The sequence below is a fragment of the Alligator mississippiensis genome, chromosome 4 (genome assembly GCF_030867095.1).
Source record: "Alligator mississippiensis isolate rAllMis1 chromosome 4, rAllMis1, whole genome shotgun sequence".
NCBI lineage: Eukaryota > Metazoa > Chordata > Crocodylia > Alligatoridae > Alligator > Alligator mississippiensis.
The window spans coordinates 224277128-224297172 of record NC_081827.1 but is presented as its reverse complement, the minus strand read 5'-3'; the positions used below and the strand labels follow the sequence as shown (position 1 = coordinate 224297172).

At 42.6% G+C, this 20045-nt stretch overlaps 1 long non-coding RNA gene across 1 annotated transcript in view; it reads right to left on the bottom strand.

Moving 5' to 3' along the window:
• LOC132249906 (uncharacterized) overlaps positions 1 to 19794 on the bottom strand; it is a 73293-nt gene extending 53499 nt beyond the window's left edge. Inside the window, exon 1 of the long non-coding RNA XR_009461383.1 lies at positions 19551 to 19794. This is a non-coding gene — a long non-coding RNA (uncharacterized LOC132249906). The remainder of the gene's footprint in view (positions 1 to 19550) is intronic.
• Positions 19795 to 20045: the final 251 nt, after the last annotated feature.

Genomic DNA, 20045 nt, shown 5'->3' with positions numbered 1-20045 from the left:
GAGAAAGGCACGGGCTGCTCAAAAAGGTAGCTGAAGACTCAGCTGGAGGCAGAGGGGGAGACGCTGGTAGGCAACCCGGGGAAACCAAGCCCCAGGAGTGGAGGGATGCCAGGGAACACTGCCAGGGAGATGCCAGCACGGGCAGTCGGAGTTGCAAGGGGAGTACCGGGAGACACGGCGGACAGTGGCACAGAGGGGCCACCAGCACTGAGGGACTGCTGGCACTCTTGGGCAGTGTGGCAGATAGAGGATTGCAGAGTACCACAGAGCACAGTGAGGGGGAGATTCTAGCTCAAATCAGGAGCCTCTCCAGAGAGATAAGCTGGAGAAACCACGGAGTGCAGGGAGACAGAGACAGAGAGAGAGAAGGGCAGCACCAGCTGGTGGGACCCAGACAGCCCAGCCTCCGGTCAGATGGGGCCAAGGTGGGAAGGTGTGGGGACCCAAAGAAGAGAGCTGGCAGAGGCCCAGCAAGCAGCCCCAAGTGGGATAACGGGCCCAGGAGACAAGATCCCAGGGACCCATCAGTGGATGCTGACCGCTTCTGTTCATTGTATTCCTAAGTTTATAGTTAACCCAGAACTGGGGCCAAGGCCACGGTCCATAGACGAAGGATGGCCTTCAGAAGACTGATGGCCAAAAGGTCGCCGACCCTTGGAGGCAGGCAGCATGGATGAGACAGGATCATCTGAGAGCAGGACCTGCAAAGAGCAGAGTCCGCCTCGGCCGTGGATGTGGTAAGGGTGAGGTAAAGGTGAGGTTGGAGCCCCATGAAGAAACCCAAGTGTGAGATCCCATGGGCCACCTATTGGGAACCGTCTTCAAAAAAAAAAAAAAAAAAAAGAGGTGTAGCAGGTGAGTAGGAGCAGCAACCAAACCACATAGGTAGTGCCAAACCTGAATCTCAACCTGATGTTGCTGGGGAATAAGGCACCAGTCAAAAAGGGACCAAAGTCCTACAACACCTACCAGACATGGAGTTTAATCAAACAAGGTATATTATCTCTATTTTGACATCATTCTAGATTGAATAATGTTTCCACTATTTCAAGAGAATTAATAATTGTTCAAAACCTCCACATGACTGTGATCATTTAGAAATAAGTCTTTAAAAATATTTAATTTTTTGAGGAAAAAAGCAAAACCAAAACTACATACTTAAATACTTCAGGCCAGGTTGGGTTGTACCCCCCCCCCCCTCCAGTTGATATCAATTTATATCTACTATCTCTCTACCAATATTCACCTCAGTGGAGCTACGCTGAGAATCTGACCATGAATTTACAACCTATGATCAACTTGGAAATTAAAACCATTATCATATAGGTCTTAAGGGCCAGAAGATAAATGTAATATAAGCTTGGATGCTACACCTTGCATTTAATAGTCATTGTGTAAAATGGGCAAGTGCCCTAACCATGATTGAGGCTAAAATGTAGGAAGGAGGGCTCCCACTCCCTTGGATTTTGCCTGATGTAATTTTATAACCATTCAGCTATTGGGACTAAAAAATGAACTAGTCCTCATTGTTTTTTTTTTTTCCTTTTTCATCCCGTCCTGCCTACCTTTGTGGCTAAAATACATAAGGGCCTGCCTCTCTCTGGTCCCACATCATGGGTTTTGACAGATACAATTTTGTGATACATGTTTGCCTAGCACATGCACATCAAGAGCTGTATATCTGCCTGGCCAGAACACAGCCTACTATGCATGCTCAGTAGTCATGTAGGATTGCACATGTCAATATTGTGTTCAGTGTAGGATTGCATACCAAGTAAATGTCAAAAATGAAAGTTACTTAGCTAGGAAATGGCCTTTTGGACATATACTGCCCATACTGTTCTAACTTAATTACTTTTTCTTGAGGAGTTCACAGGTGTTATAAAAAAGTGAAAAATACTTAAATGAAAGTTAAATGGGTAGGGGTCACTGAAGAAAACACTAAAGTAATAATGCACTCCTCTCTACCAAAGCCTAGATGACAGGGAGAAGCATAAAAACTGTATTAGCTCTGTCAGTAAAATAGTGGAAAATAAATATAGCAAGTTTCTAGAATGAAACAATTAACTGGTCTCTTGGATTATATTAAAGTTCCATTCACTTTGAAAAACCACTATTTTAGGTTATGTATGCCACTAAAATAAGAAAATGAGCAGAGGATAAAACAAAATGTCTAAACAAGTTTAACATGTTTAGTGTACATTGAAAAATTACCCACCTCCTCCCCCCCCCCATCCCATCCCCCACAAAAAACCCACACATGTACAGGTGACGTGCACATCTTTTCTTATTCTCATACAAACATCTTAAATATAGTAAGAAAGATCATACTTAAAAAAGCAGCAAAGAACCTGAAGGGATGTTTCATACAAAGATACAGAGTGGATATGCAAGTAATAGAGGCAAAAATACTGGTGTTATGCATTATGGAAGTTACTACAAAGGATTGGGTACTAACAAAGAGCAAAGATTAGCTAAATTGTGTTAGTCTATCAAAAGACTTATTACTGTCCTGAAAGAAATAGTCTTTATATGATAAAAACAGTCACTATAATGTATGCTCATGTGACAAGCAAAGCATATATAATCTCCTTTTGACTTTCTGTCCTAAATGCTCCATTTTGGTCATAACCCAACTGGCAACGCTATTGGACATTGCATAGGAAGTCTCTCTCCAGATTCTCATTTAATGCTTCAACCAGATTAGTAAAGATCAGAGATGTGTTTTGTATTGCTTTCAAAGCAACATCTTCCCATTGCAGCAACTGCCAGGCCAGGCCAGGCCAACCTCTGCAATTAGCCTAGGAATGCCTCTTTTCCATCTGTTACTGCCTCAACAACAGGGTTAGTATACAACAGCAGGAATTAATTGTTCATAAAAAGTACATAATAGAAAAATGGAAGCTATGTTGCAGAACATTTTCTATTTTCCCCTGAGCAAAGAGGGGACAGCTTAAGTGTGTACATATTTTGCCATTTAGGATCATCTGCCTTCTTCTGGACAATAAGATAAAAGTGCTATAGAAATACTAAAACAAACAAAGAAAAACATACATAAGCTGCCTGGCTTTTCGATACATCACAGAGTGCTGTGGGAGTAAGGACCAACTTCTTGGATTTTTTTTTGAGGAGATTTACTCACAAGGGAATGGCCAGAGAGAAAAAAAAAAATATTTCTCCTACCCAAATCAAACCCCTCAAGAATCCAGGATTTTAGAAGTGAGGCATTACCCTTATTTCTGTTCTTTACAATCACTACTTATATTTTGCAAGAACAGGAGTCAAGAAAAGAGGGACTGTTAACCCCCATTATTAAGGAAGGAGAAAGGATCATTACCATGAATATGAATTGTACCTACTCCCATTTACTCATTTTTTCCTATTACTTTTCTGGTCTGTTTGTTTATTAAACCGCACTCACTTACTGGGCACAGGATTAGAGGAGTCTAATTAAGATAGCTCTTTGCCCCTATACACTGGAGCTATTCTAAAGCCACTCTTGCTCTAAGACCTGGTCATGACAGTGGAGAGGAATGTAAATGTGAAGAGCACCAAAAAATGAGGATTTTAGGAAAGCTGAGCCAGAGTTGCCTCTACTCATTAACCAGGAGTAGATCCCTATCAATAATGTGATTATCTTTGAGGACCCCAGCCACATGTCCTTACTAAAGCAAAAAAGCCTGTGAAATCAATGAGCATTTTGTCTAGCTACAGGATTTGGTTCTAGGAGAACATAAAATTACTTATAGCCCATGCTATAAGATTGTTTCTGAAAATATTTTTGCATTTTTTAGAACATGATCTGCATGATTTGGCTAAAGTATAAGGCTACAAGCATTTTGTACAATACTTCTGTGGGGCTTTTCATATAGTGTACAGAACATTTGATTTTACAGTAAGTCACTAGACATAATTCTACTTTTCAGCTGTTATTATTAATAACATTTATTAGGCCAAAGAGGTTTTGACTTTGTGAGTATACTTAAAACCCTGGGAGTCAGTACAATAAGTCAGTCTTCCAGCTCTGTTCTCTTCCTTTGCACAGCTAACCCCAAAGAAACCTAACCTGCAACGTGAAAAAGTTCATTTCTTTGGTACTCGTAACCAATATTTGCAAGGTTTTTTATGCAATGCTAGGACCATTAGTGTGAGTGTCACTGTAACAGTATACTTAAATACTTACCGCCCATTTTCCTTTAAATTCCCCATTTACTGCATTTTAATATTTTGAAAACTGTCACCACATTTTGACTCCTGAAGGCTGAAGGACAGCAATGATGGCACTGAATAAGGACTTGCCACTGATTTTGTTTCTGAAGTCTATATTTCCCAAACTTTCAAAGACTACTCCTTAAATCCTCAGATTTCCACATTGTCTGCAGTCCTAGGACTCTTCAGCTTGTAAGATGAAGTATATTCAAAGTCTACCACCTGGCCACAGACATCAGGAAATAACACAGTAGTAAAACAGTATGGGATCATGCAATTAAAAGGTATGCATATAACGGGATGTGGGGGGCAAATTAATGTTACACGGGGCACTTGAATTCTGGAATGTCTTAAATTTTAAGACAGTTATTTTGGAATCTTAATAATTTTAAATGCATATAGTTTTATGTTTAATCTTGAGCACAGGCTTGAAAGATGTACTGGAAGTCATATATTCAGCAAAGTAGAACTTAGTTAACAAGTGAGCGTCTCTGAGGCAGAAGGAGTTAAATACACAGAACAGTTTTCAAACCTTGCATGCATGTGTCTACCATTTTTAATATTTTTATATTCACTGAAAAAATATGGTTTCTGTCAATTTGAAATTATGTATGAATTTGAGATGACTGCATGTTTAACATCTGTTGGTATTACTTTGTCACAACGAAGGAGGTATGTAATCAATTTTAATTGACTGTGGTCTCATCTCAGTTGAGAATGAGGCAGCGCTAATGACAGAGGCATATTCAACATGCAGACAAAAGTATCTTCCTACAGAGTGGTTTCCAGCCTGAAGTAGAAGAAAGCAGAGCACAAAGTTGGCCCCGAAGGAGGATGGAAGGTACAATCTTAACACACTTGTGCCAACTCTCTACTGAGAAAAAAAACCCTGTAAGGGTTAACTTCAATTTGTGTTAAGGACCTTTAAACAAGGAGTGTCCACACATTAGGGCAGGGAAATGCATGCTAAGGTTCCTCTGAGTGGCTCAAAGATAATCTTCTTCCATTGAGGATTACCTCTAACTGGTTTTAGGCAGCTCATATTGCTATTCTAAAACCACTATTGCTCAAAGACCTGGAGCTCCTCCCCATCCCCTTGCCCAAGGGTTCCTTCTCTGCCCCTCAGGACTCCACCTCTGCCCCCATCCCCCCACCTCTCAGGACTCCTCCTTTGTCCCCCTTGAAAGTCTTCTTCCGCCCCTGCCCCATGTCCACTGGTTTACCTGCACTACTTGAGCTGTCCCAGGGAAGCAGGCAAGGAAACGGAACCCGCCTGCTTGGTTGCCACCGCTGCCAAGCTGCTGCAGCTCTCCAGGCTGATCCCAGCCCCGACAGCAGTGATGACACTGGTGCCAGCACCAGCACTAGATGCATTCCTTTCCCCAGCTTGCTTAACCAGGACATTGCTGGGAATTGCAGGCAAGTCAGGAGCTGCTAGGGGGTGGTGAGCAGGGATCTGGTGTATAGGGGGGAGTGGGCTCAATCCAGAAGTATGGGGTGTGGGGGGGGGGCTAGCCCATTGTGGGTGTGTGGGCCGGGAGTGACCCAGGCCCGTTTTGCGCGCGCGGGCCGTGGCCAGCAGCCCGGGCACGCAGGGTCGGAGAAGACCACAGGCAAGCTAGAATTAGTCACGGACACGTAGTGGTTGATTTAAAGATTGTTTACTTACACCAACGGTGGTCGTAGTGTAGGCTGGACAGTTTTCCAGGTACAGCTCTGCTTAAATCCTCATTAGAGGACTACGACAAATTTGTTCTTTCCCCTGGAGTTGTTGAAGCTCTGTGGGTTCGGTAGTTTCTCGTGCAGGAAGGGATACGTCTAGGAATCTATCAGTGACGGGGAGAGGCCAGAGGCTGTTCAGGCCTCTGATGCCTTTTAAGAAATGTGTTGGGTCCGTGAGGATCCGCAGTGCTTAGAGATCTTCACACAGCGTGAAGTCTCCTCCTCCTGGTGTTCGTGGAGTCCTCCCATTTCTCTCCAACTTGGGCGGAAACCACACAAGCTTCTTATACGGCTAGCAAGCCAATCGCTAGCCACCACGTGCATATTTTAGAACCGGCCAATAATGTGGCACAAATTCTCATACAAATGGCGGGAACTCCTTGCACCGAGCATTTCTTAGATACAAAAAGAAATACACCATGCAAAGAAAGCTTCAAATTGGTGGGAAATTCTCCGTTGCACTGGGATTCTCTTCTGCAGCAGAAAACTCCACCATGCAAGGAAGCTGCAATTTAGCGGGAAAATAATTTAGCAGTGTTGAAGCACACACAAACAAAAAAATCACAACTTTGGGTTGTGACAGTGGGCTAGTGGGAGGGGGGCAGCATGGTGAGCTGGATACTGGAGGGGCAGATGGTGTGGTAAACCCAGTACAGGTGGAGAGAGGTGGGTGGCACCTGATCTGTGGGCTGGGCCAATCCAGGTAAGCAGGTGTATGGCCAGCAAACCCCTGCCTAGATCAGGTCTGCAGCACCACATTACTTGCCTCCCCCAGCCTGGATCAGGCCTGCAGCACTGTAACACCTGTCCCCACCAGCCTGGATTGGGCCCGTCACACTGTGCCACTCACCCCTGCCACCAAACCAGATTGGGCCAGGCTGCCGCATATCCCCAGACTGGGCCCACTTCCCCCATTCCCGGTCACCACCCCCCTGGCAGCTCCTAGCTCGCCTACAGCTCCTGGCACTGTTCAGAAGAGCAAGCAGGGAAGAGCAACCTGCCCTCTGCCAGCACCGCCACTGCTTTCTGGGCTGGGCTCAGCCCCAAGAGCACCAGTGACAGTAGCAATGGCCAGGCAAGCAGGTTCCACTTCCCTGCCTGCTCCTCCAGGACAGTACCAACAGTGACAGTGAGACAGGGATCACAGGGGGGCAGGGTGAGCCATGAGGGCCAGGGAGCAGAGACGGAACCCTAAGGAACAGGGAGGGAGCCCTGGGGGTAGAGGAATGGGGGGGACAGCAGCTGGCTTGATCTGGGCTAATGGGGTGGGGGAGGAAAATAGGCTAGATCCAGGGGAGCAGGGGGCAGCGGGGACCCAAGGAGGGCAGGCAGGGGCTGGAAGCCCAATGGTATCATGCCAGCCCCTGGCTTCCCACAGTCTGGGCCACATGCTTGCCTAGCTCATTTGCTCTAAAGGCCAAGGTACAGAGCGAACTTCGCTCCTAGCTTCATCCCTGCTTGCCAGCCCTCTAAGGGCAGGTCAGAGCCCTGCATGTTATGAGGACATGAACCTTTACTGTGTGACTGCTCAAAGCAAATGTTAATTTTAAACACCAATTCAAATTAGCATGTGCTAAGTGTAATATATAACAAGGCCCTAAGAGATTATTTGAAATAACAGTCCTTTCCCTGCACCACTATGGAGATTTCTTAGCAGTGAGATAGGTGCCTTCTGAAAAACAGCAAAATATTACATTAATAGTTCTGTATCATGGGAGATACAGTCCAGTCAGGGTGCCTGAAATTATTATAGAGGTGCAGTGGTGATGCATAGAGGGTGTACATGGGGGTGCACGTTCACCCCCTGAGAGCACTGGTGCAGCCCCTGACAGGCAGCAGTCCTCACTTGGGCGATGGGCAGCAGGGGCAGGCAGGAGACCCAGTGCCCCCGCCCCCTGCAAACACCGTCCGGTGCACCAGGTGAAGCATTGCTGGCACTTCCAGTTGGTGTGATCAGTTGTGGGGAACCTCCCCCAGGTACTGACTGGCTGCTGGGGGGGGTGGGGGGAAACATGCCGCTTCTGACACAGGTGTCACCAGTTGCCCATGTAGAGGTGACTGGGAGCATGAGACTCCTGAGCTACAATTCCTCTGCAGCATTACAATGTTTATAACTAATTTCACTTATATCACTGACAGAAGTACCCAATACCTTGTAGTACTGAAAGCCGTGTGCCCAACTGTGATTTACAGTAACATGCTATTTATATTAACTATGGACAGATAGTTGAAAATCTGAAAACAGATGAAAGCATAGTCTTCACTGGAGCTATTTGGACTTGCCTATACACAGCTGTTGTACTGATTTAAAAACTAGTTTAGCTTCATTTATACAAATTGCTAGCATAGATATACCAGTTAAAACCACCATTTTTAAATAGTACAAGCATACAGTACTAATACTTTACATTAACCAGATTAACAAAATGCATTAAGCTAAACCCAATACAAAACGTGTATATAGCAAGCCCTTAGATAGTGATATCTATTTGGGCTTTATATGCATTAAATATGCCATGAAGCCAAGTTCAGTCAGGGTCTGCATTAATAGCCTCTAGATTATGCAGTCTGCTCATATCCTCTTTTGTACTAAATTTCAACAAAGCTGAATTTGGAGAAAGCTAGGTCAGGTTGGGTTTTATATTTTCCCTTCCCTTTCGAAGCCTGCTGTTTCATTCTTAGTTGCTTTCCAGATAGCACAATGGGCTGTGTTAGCTGGCCCAGTATAATATTCTACAACTCCAAAAACTAAGTAGAGACAACAAAATACACTCAAGAAAATAAATACTTCAAGTTGTCCACTAACAGCCAAATGATGGACCAAAGCATATGTTGAAGGAGGTGCCACATGCAACTATTTTATGTAATCAAAAGGTAGAACCTATGGTTGCAGTGCCACTCAGTGATCACTGGGTGTAACTGCAGAAAAGAATATTTTGAAAGAATATAGCCTAAAATTATTTTGTTATGAGGCAGTCAGTTTCCAGGATAATAATCCACAGTCCATATCAAAACTGGTCCTCAAAATTATTACTAAGAATTCTGAATGAAATGAAAGACTCCTGAAGTTAAATATGAATAGAAAGGTCATTTGATTAAAATCAGTACATAGAGCAATTATGGTTAAAAAGGATACTTTCCCAAGAAAAAACAAATAATTTGGTTTATGCCACTGGCCAATGGAATTCTTAGATGTTAGAAATGGAGGTTTGGTTTTTTTTAATTGCCTTTCAATTTAATTGCTTTTTTATATTCAATTGCTTTTTAATTGCTTTTTTATTTTTATTTTTTCATTTTTTCATTTTAACGGAGGCTTTTTTTTTTTAATTGCACCCACACCAAATAGCTGTGCTAATAGAGAAAATCCAGGTACTAACAGATATCCAACAAAGCATTCATGGGCCAATTTTAAGCAGTAAAGCCCACTCTGAGAACTGTTACAGGTCCCTTCTATACCTTACTTTGATTTATATTTATAAAGAGTTAGAATAAAATTCTCTCAAAACAAACTACAGAGAGATGGGGGTGTTTTTTTTGTAACATGAAAAGAAAGGGATCCTCTTCTGGATCGGATAGTTAACTAGTATGGCTAGACATACATCATCAATATAGATGTGAAGTTATGTCAAGGGCAACGTTATGATACTGAAAGAGACACCACTGAAGATCTACCCTGTACAAAGAGGAAGGAATAACTTCAAATATTATTTTGAGGGAGAAATCAGATATATTTCTTGAAAGGAAGAAGCACAAGGTGTAATCTTTCCTAGATTGCACTTGGGCATTGCTGCTCTACACAACTCTGCCGTGTAGATGACACGGGCTAGATCTATGAAGGAAAAGTCATGAGACCTGTAAAGGTTGCCATTGCAGAGTTATGACCTAAACTATTTTATGTCAATGAGCTTTACCTTTACTATGCCTCTCTACTGCTGATTCTTAATACAATACAATGCCCTTACAGAGTAGCATTAATACATTAAGTGTTCAATTCCTATGGCATCCACACCAACACAACTCAATAACTTTTCTTCTAGAAAACTGATTATATACACATATCAGTGGTTTGGGCAGCTCTTTTCCAGTGACAGTGTTTGTTTCTACAGCAAACAGAAAAACTAAGGTGTTACGAAAAAACATTTTTACTTCAAGTAAGGGCTAAGTTGGACACAATGAAGAGTGTTTACTCTTAAGTGATTTTATCATTTTGGTTAGAGCTCCCCCCAGTGGATTCCTTCAGGCACTAACTCTGCCAACCAATTCTGTCAGATTTCTATGCCAACCAACTACCCTTGCCTTTTCAAAGAGTGGTGAGAAATCATGGTGAAACTCTCATCTCTGGGTGATATTTCTGCACATTTTCAGTGTGAAGAGAAACAGTAGCAGAGCAGCAGTGAACTGAACTTCTATAAGGCATCCAAAGAAGCACTATGTCCACTAATGCAACAATTTCTAACAAAGAACAGGGAAACAACACACAACATTTGCTATAGAGGCCAAAAACTAAACTAAAAAAACAACAACCCACTGGGTGAACAGTATCCTAGGCTGGAAAATAAATGATAGAACTGTTTTAAACAGACTCTTTCAGTAAACTCTCTCTAATTTTTAGCTTCAACTAAAATGAAACCCAGTTGTAAAACCCTAAGGCCCCATCTACACATTACAGCTATTGCCATATTAACTGGCTAATTGTGCAATTACCTGGAGACCAGCTACACATGCAAAATAGCTCTCTCAATGAAAAGCTCCAAGCAGCTATAAAATCAGACCTCAAAAATGAGCAGTAACTTTATAGCTGGCTGCTATAGAGCTTTAGTTTGCATATGTAACAGGGTCTCCCCTGCAGCTGGGAACCCCATCAGTGGACAGCACTCCCAGCCACAGAGGTGCACCATGCCCAGTGGAAGACCCCGAAGCCCTAGGGATTGAAGCAGCTGGATCCTCAGGGTTCAAAGGTCTGGGGAAACTCCTGAGCTGGAGGATCATCCTGAGGCAATCCTTGATCTCTTGGGGTTCCCTGCACCCCTGGAGTAGAGTGAATCACCCCTCTAGTGATCCTCCAGCCCTAGGACTTTCCCTGCAACTCTGGGGCAGGGAGATCCCTACAGCAGGGATCCTCTAGCCCCAGGGATGCATGGGGCACCCCTGTGGCTCAGAGCCCCTCAACTCGGGTGCATGGGGCTCCCATCCACAGGCACCTGCTTCTTGCTGGTGCAGACATAGCCTGGGCTCCCCCTGCACCAGCAGTAAGACACGATGGAATCTAATGTACGATCCTACAATCCTGCCTCCTGCCATGCACGTGGCATGGCAGGAGGCACAATTGTGCAAATTGTGCATTAGATTCAATTGTGTTTTTACCTGCACATGTAGAGAGGCCTAATAAATGAAATATATAGCATAAAACAATATACCCTTTGGTTTGAATGTTTACCCAGCTCTAGGCAATAAATACTACCACATTGTTCTATGATCACTTATTCAAATGTATTAATGAATTTATTTGAAATGTATGTGTACCCCTTCAGCATTTGGCTTCTGAATATTTGAACAAGATAACATGTATTCTGACAAGAATACTGAGCAAATTAATTTTTTTTTTAAGTTAGAATAGGAATACAAAATGAGCTCTGACTTTGTGCTTACATGTATATACACCAGAAATAATAGATTAAGAATTATGCTAATGCAACAAGGAAACCAACTCATGTTATATAACATGTCTTAAACAAAACAAAACAAAAAAATCATATATTGTCTATTGAATACTTTCAACAAACTACTCAGACACTTCAAAATTCTTTGCTCACATTATATGGAGACTAATTTAGCATGATTAATAATTGCAATAAAATAGTTAACAGTTCACAGATGGTTCATCATCTGAAAACTAACATTTATGTCATGTGTTACTCATGACAAATTATTCAATATGCTCTTTGTTTGGGAAGGCTTGAATAAAGTCACCGTAGTTCTACCTATTGTGATTAATGCTGCTGTCTAAAACTTATATAGTTAGTTGGAAACCTTATTCCACATCAATGTTTTCATGTTGTAATATTTATCTACATACTGCATAAGACAGCGCAAAAAGTGATTGAGCAAAGCACTACCGCATACATTTCTTTTCAAAGTTAGCATAAGTTCACCATAAACTGTGGTCAAAGTTTAATATATTGAGATAACATAGGTGCAGTTTATTTTATGACTTATTCTATAAACACAGAGATATAATAACTTGGATTATCCTGTAGTGATTAGAAAAAATAATAGGTAAAAAAAAGCACATCTTTATTTCATCTCCACTCTCTTCAGAATCAAGGGTACAGTCAGAAGTGACAATTTTTCCCTATCTGGCCATAGAAAGCAGTTTATAGCAACAACCAAACTCAAGTGCATGGCTGCAGACAGTTTAAAAAATGGCCAATCAGGTGAAAATCTGACCTGTATTGCATAAGGTACCAGATGAAGTTGTTTCAAAATGTAGTATCTTCTGTAACTTTTGTCTGCAGAACTCCCAGCCTGTCCTTGCTTTCAGAATGGGAATTACAACTCATCCACCCCTCCTGTCAGCACCAGCTGGGAGACCCAACAATGAGCTCCCTCTGCTGCCTTCCTTCCCCTCCCATGGCAGTGAGCTGTGGACATTGCTATGGGAACCTGGCTGCAGGCTCCCAACCTGCACCTAGTTTCCCTTCCACCCTGGAACCAACAGTGAACTTCTGTTTGGTCTGGGGTAACATTGTAATGCATAACGCTTTGCAGGAAAGGTTCTGAGTTACAGCTGGGAGCTGCACTTCTGTCTGCACCCTAAGCGTGGTTCTGATTTGCAATGCCTGTCTGACTAAGTTATAGAGTATAAAGACTTAATTTGGGGGTTGGCAACATACAATCTGCAGAGCCACAGTATCTGGTCAGTGGAGCCCCTGGACCTTGCCTATGCCTGTATCTGTGTCCACACAGGTGCTAAACTACAAGGAGCTGTACCTTTGACACTGCTACTTCATGTCCCCTCCCCCAGCCCCCTAGCTTTCCCCTGGCTGTGCCATGATATAGCTTCCAGCTGGTGGGGAGTTGGGCCAGTTGTGCTAGGGCTGGACAGGTAGAAGGTGCGTCCCTGATACTGCTGCTTCTCTCTCCCCTATCCACTTTCCAGCTGTGTTGCAGAACGGGCAGCAGCATAGATGCAGTTTCTGGCTTCCTGGTCCCAGTATAACTGCCCACCAGCTGGATGCTGTGCTCATGCCCTAGCTGAGAAGCAGCAGGCTGGGAGCTGATGTGTGGAAGATACTTGGCCTATATTGGACTGGAGCTGTGTTCTGGCCTGTGGCTTAAATAGCTTGCTGGCCACTGAGTTATTTTAACTGTGTTCCTCCATAAATCATACAAACTTAGATTTTTCAATAGTGCTTTGGTATCAGTTTTTCAATAGTGCTATCATTCATTAATTTCACTGGGAGTCTTAACACTTAGGTATTAATCTGGCATTACCAAAGTCAATAAGAGTTTTGCTATTCACTTCCTTGATGCAGATCAGGCCTCTGTAGTCACATGAGGTCAGCAGAGGAAGTGTTACTTTCAAAGAGCAACTAACAGTTTCACTTAAAAAAAAAAAATAGAAACAATTTTTTTTTTTAAAGGAATATTCTTTTTTCTTTATTAATTTCCTCTCCTCCCAAGCATTCTTCTATTTGGTGGGGAGGAAAGAGTACAGGTTTGGGGGGGGGGGGGTTTGTTTTGTTTTGTTTTTTTAATGAAAAGTTTCAAAAACTTCAAATCAAAAAAATGAAATCTTATGCTGCCCAAAAATGCTGTATTTATGCCCAGCACTGCTGACACTCCCATTATGTTACTGATCATTCTTTTCTATGCCCCCTCTGTGCTCTGTTTTCATGAATGGTTTCCTTCTCTCCTTCCCTCCCTAAATAGTTGCTCTTCTACAGTGAAGCTTGTTATGCAGATTTGACATAAATCTCTTTGCAGATTTAGCTACTTTCCAAGCTTTCTAATAAACAGTCTTCTATGTCCTTTAGACTTTTTTGCTGATATCCTTCTGTCTTACAAGCTCTAGAAACATTTTTCACAGAAGCTCCTTTTCAGAGAAATTTTAGAACCTGAATTAGGACCTGTGTCAACCTGGTGAAAGGTAGCCAGTGGGGTCTCCCAGGGTTCAAGTACTTGCACCAGTGGCTTTCAACATCTAAATGATCTGGATGTGGTGGTAAAAAGCACACTGGCAAAGTTCGCCGATGACACTAAGCTTTGGGGAAGTACAGCCATGCATCAAGGTAGGCTGACAATCCAGGCAGACCTAGACAAATTAGTTGGATGGGCAGACCAGAACCAGATGCTGTTCAACACGGAGAAGTGTAAAGTGCTCCCTCTGGGCAGGAAAAATCTGTAACAAACTTACAGGTTTGGTGGTGCTGTGCTAGGTAGCACCACATCTGAAAGAGATCTGGGGGTCATAATTGACCATAAAATGAATATGAACCACCAGTGTGATACATCAACTGATGCATCTCAAGCAAAACTAAGAAAGTTATTCTCCTGCTATACTCGGCATTGGTGAGGCCAGTTCTGGGTGCCACACTTCAAGAAGGATGTGGAGAAGCTTAAGAGAGTCCAGAGAAGAGCCACTTGTATGATTAGACATCTGAAGAGCAAGCCATACAAGGAAAGACTGACAGATATGGGACTGTTCAACCTAGAAACAGAGAAGACTTTGGGAGAATTTGATGGCAGCTTAAAAATAGGCTGGGAGACCATCAGGAGCTAGGCAAACAACTGTTCACCAAAGTGCCCCAGGGGAAAACCAGGAGCAACAGTCATAAACTCCTAGAAGAAGGTTTCAGACTGGGTATAAGGAAAAAAACTTCTTCACGGTTTGTGTGACCAGACTCTGGAATGGACTCCCAGCAGGGGTGGTGCAGGCACCTACCCTAGAGATCTTCAAAAGGAGACTGGATGCACACCTTCCTGGTGTTATTTGACCCCAGCAGTCTTTGGTGCTGGGGGGGTGGTGGTTGGACCCGATGATCTCACAAGGTCCCTTCCAGCCCTAAACTTCTGTGAATCCATCCTATGGACATGGCTTAATTGTGGCTTTCTTCTTCCTATTCTTTAGTCTGGCCACAAAAATGATAAAATACTTAGGTTCTATGGGTTGTGGTTGAGTCAAGAGTCACTAATCTGAAAACCTGGCAGTGTTTTTGTCAGGAGTCAGGCAGCAAACAGGCTAAATTGCCCCAGTTATGGCCAAATATTGTGGCCATGGCTGCCAGTGGTCTAACTACCACTAGCTGGCCTCAGTTGCCTACACAGGCATGGTTGACTGCTTATGAGGAACATCTGTTTCTGTGCCCAGCAGGTTACTCAACAAGACAGATGCTTTCCTGTCTAGCCTTTGACTGCTGAGACCCTATTCTTAGTTTCCCAGGTCCTGGTTCCTGCCTGTTTGTTCTTGGTTTCTTGTTCTATTTGTCCTGCTTGGTGGCTTTAGCCTTGTTCCTGATACCTGCCTATTAATTTCTACCAGCTGACTTCTTGTTCCAGTCCTCAGTCTACACCCCAGTACTTTCAGACTACCTTGCTGGCTCCTTGACCTCTGTGTTTCTAGGACCTTATCTTCTGATAGTCAGCTCCTGATTTGTACCTTAGCTTAGCCCACATCCAGGTTCTGTAAAGATACAGGTGCTTGCTTCAGACCTCCTGTCTAATGGCTCTGGTCTGGATCCCTGCCTCCTGTTCCTGACTCCTCCCTAGCATGTAATAGAGTCCCTTACATGCTTATATCCCAGTCCCTTACACAACTCTGCCTTCTGACTTTTCCTTTCCTCACCCCTTGTTTGTGACCCTCTAAGGTCAAATCCTGACTGCTGTGGGCTGGCTGTACTCCCAAGTTGCGTTTCAAGAAATTTCCTTTGATGCTCAAGCAAATTGAATTTTTTTTTGGGGGGGGGGGAGGGGGAGGAGGGTTGTTTGTTGGTTTGCTTTTTGTTTTTTGAAAACTTTCTGTGTTTCTAGATTGCTTAATTTCTTAACTTGCCCAACTACCAAACTTGACCACAGTTGTCCAAAGACATGTTTGGTTGGGAGGAGAACATTTAAGGCTATGTAGAGCATTTACTGCTGGGTTTGTGCAGGGACTGAATTGTCACCAATCACTCTTTATTCTCAGGGAAGGGGAAGTTGAGAGAGTCATCTGTGACAGTCTTTACCTGACTTCATCCTTACCAGTAACACTGGCTGGCTCTTTATAAGCTGTTTCCACATCTGTGCAAGAAGGGAGGCTGCTCTAAAATGTCATGCAAACCCACAGAATCATAGAAAATTAGGGGTGGAAGGGACCTCAGGAGGTCATCTAGTCCAACCCCCTGCTCAGAGCAGGACCAACTCCAGCTAGATCCCTGTGGATTATTTCATCAGGGGCATTAATCTCCATCTATACATGGGAGAAGGGGGGTTTAGGCCAAGCCAAATTTTTTACTTTTGATGATTTATTTGCCAGACATTTGCCAGTGCTTCAGAATAGCTTCTTAAAGATAAGTTCCTCCATAAGAAATCAAAAGATCTTTCACAATGTGTTGTCAATTCATGTTCTCTTGATATGCATTTTTAGTTTTTTAATTTGTTTATACAGCCTATTCTCCAGTTAGTATTGTGAACCCCAGCAGTAGAGGATATGGCAATACTGATTCATTAAGTTTTGAAGCTCATTTTGACCTTTATGTAGTTATTCTTGACTGAAGACTAGAGGATGATTGACACTGCTAGTTATGTTTATGCATGTGCTTGAAAGTATATAGCCACACTTTCTAAGGCGTAAAAAAAAAAAAAATTATGGGGACATATCTGTATAACAGGTGTGTACAGATATCAAAGCCAGCTTTGTCTTATGGGAAAAATCACATTTTGTAAGACATCTTTCTCTGTTTCTGTTCTCAATCAATGGTCACAATACTACTAGTAGCCATTGGAATATTTCCAGGTGATGTGCAAATTTTGTTTTCCTGAAATATCTGTCATTCTTCAAGCAGTGATACTTCCTGCATAAGTCATTTTTTTCCAGCTTCCCTAAATCTTTTCTGACTTCCTGCAGTAAAGAAACAAGTACCTCTGCAAAACCTGAACACCTGCTTCATTTCTTTCAACAGGTGTTTCTTTGTTGCAAGCTGAAAACAAGGGTCTTATCAGGAGAAGATACTAAATGAGAATGACGGAAAGCAACACAAAAGGATAGGAAAACCGGTAAAATGATCATGGGGATTAGAGTAATCAGGACTGAAGACAACAAGGAAAAACATCCATTACTAACAATAACTACAAAGCCTACAGGCACAAAGAGAAAACCAATATGACCGCAAAGGGCCTGTAGAGGGCAGACAGAAAAAAGATGTAACCAAGGAACAGCATTCATTTGACTTGTTCCAGTGCAATCTCCTGAACAGGGTATTTCATTCATTAGTCCCGAATGGTTACCTAAGAGGTTCTATACCACTTGCTTAGGGCCTGGCTCTCTCAGAGACTGTCTTCCATGTTAGTTCAGGTAATACGCCTTTTGCTCACTGTTCCCAGATTTACGCTGTATAAGAAACAGAGAACGGTCCCCTAAATATGCAGTTCAACCCACTTGAGCAACAGATCTCAAACCTCAAAGCCCATCTGTCGTTCCTAGTTTTTTCTGCTAGTAGGAGGTCTGTTAGCCTCACTGAAATGGTGATAGTTCTGCCTAGTGATGGAAGGGAGGAGTAACATTTCTCATCAGAAAGTGAACAAAAGAGTAATAGTTTTAAAACTATCTCTAGATATACTTTAATCACTTCTGCAATATTGTCAGCCAAATTTGGATTAACTGAAACATTAAATCTTCAGGAACAAGATTTTAGCCTTAACCTTAGCATTTACTTTTCCATATCAGTGTGTCAAGGCTCTTAAGGCTGCCAACACATGCATCAACTACTCCCAGTGTACAAATGGATTGAGACCACCAAACTGGTTTATTGAACTGAACAGTCAAAGGATAAAACCACAACTTTGGGCTTGTAACAACAGGGGCTAATTCAACATAAACAAGCAATTTAGATGCAAAGAGTCTCCACATCCCAGAACTAACAACCCCTTCAGCCTGTAGATTTTGCTTTTGTAGACAACTGTAGATTTGGCTTTTGGGAAAAAAAAAAAAAGATTAATACTGTGTGAGATGTTTAAATGTTTCACCAGTTTTCAGAAAAAAAAATACTGCTCCAAATTAGTTACATCCAAGCTAGAAATAGTTCTTACATTTTTGTCTTCAAGGTCCTTAAAAATATGCATGAACTACATTAGTAAATGTTACTAAGTTTACTATAGACAATGAATTTGAATATTATCAAATTATAATGGCACTAAATATTTCCTTTTAACAACAAATATTTAAATTTGTTTTAAATATACTACTTTCATGAACATGTCATTTGAGTTAATTACTTTACAGTAAATGCACCTCTTAAATAATTGCTAAACCTCAAGAAATGCTTTCAATAATTGACTCCGTTTTCATAAGGAAAAATGGTGTTATTAAATCTAAATTAAATGCACGTTTCAGACACTTAACTTAAAGTGCTAACATGCCAAACACTTTCATACTGTAAGTGAAATAACTTCAGAAATTAATGGCAGGTAATAGCATTCGATTACTCCAATTACAGTTTTCCCCATGTAAGTCCATTTATCCATGGGGTATTCCAGAGCATTTTTTCAAATAGCCTAATTTTCAATCTTACTGTATATTTCATATGAACAATCAATCACAAAAGCTATGTGAAATGGTTCAATAATAATATTATTGTAAACGGAAAATCCCCGGTTAGATTTGCAGGTTTGCATGAGCTCACAGATGCTAAGATACATTAGAATCACTCCTTGCAAATGTCATTGTTCTACACCAAGGCACCTTCTGTTCAGTCAGCAGATCACAAGCTTTAAGCCAGAGAAAACCCTGCTTTCTTCCCACTAGGACTAAACTACTTGCTCTCCTTTCACATAGGTGGGATTGAATGCCAGAAATAAACACTGCCTTTAGACAGACCTACTGGATGGAGAAAACACAATTAGTAAAAGAGCCTGTTCAGAAAGAGGCCAGGAAGTGAGAAACTTTTTCTCTACCACCCTAATAAACCAGAGTCATACTCCTTAACTCCATTGACTTTTCCAACATTTCCATTACATTTCCCGAAAATCTAGCCCCAGTTTAGTAGTTTCAAAGCAAAGTACCTTCCATCTGTGATGATGCAGAAAGAGCTCAGCGTGCTGCATCCCAAAATGCTGCCTGGAAGTCATTTCTCACACACCACACAGATCATGATTCTACTCAATACAGGCTTCTCTTTCAGTTCACAGTCTGCTTCCTACATCAGCCCCTGAACTAGGTCACTCTATCAACAGCAATAAGGTATACCCTTGTCCCAGTCCTGTGCTTTCTCTTTCCAGCTCCACCACCTGACAGCCATTTGTACAGAAGCTGACAAGAGCTAAGTACACACAGTCAAAAAGCCCAAGGCTGAATCGATTCAGTCTTTGCAAGTTAGTCTAAACTACACAGGTTAAACTGAAACAGAAATGAACAAATATTTTACCTCTGATTGAGGAAATGCAGCCACATGCCTGCAACTGGCTCAGGCCAGAAAGTCAGGGGCGGGGGAGGTGCTAGAGCCTGGCTCTCTGGCTGTATGTTCATTTCCTCTTCCTGCTGCCCCCGAGGTCTCTGGAATTTGCAGTCCAAAATCAGAGCAACAGGATTCTGCAGGATTGCTCATCACTTCCTCTTCCTGCTTCCAGGAGCCTCTGGGATTTGTAGTCCACAGTTGCAGCCAGCAGCAAATTTGAACAGGGGAAGGGGTGTTTAACCTTCCCCCTGGCCCCAGACCCCAGCTGGGGTTTGCTTGGTGGAGGTCAGTGCCCCCTGTAGACTGGGCTGCACCCCCAGCTGTACTTGCCTCATGCACCACTGATTCAGTCAGCTGTCACTGCTCCAGCTAAGGAGCAGAGGGGCAGGGCCAGCCCTACTCTCTGAAGCAGACAGCACAGCCCAGCTCAGGACTCCAAAGCATACTGGGATGCTGGAGGACTGT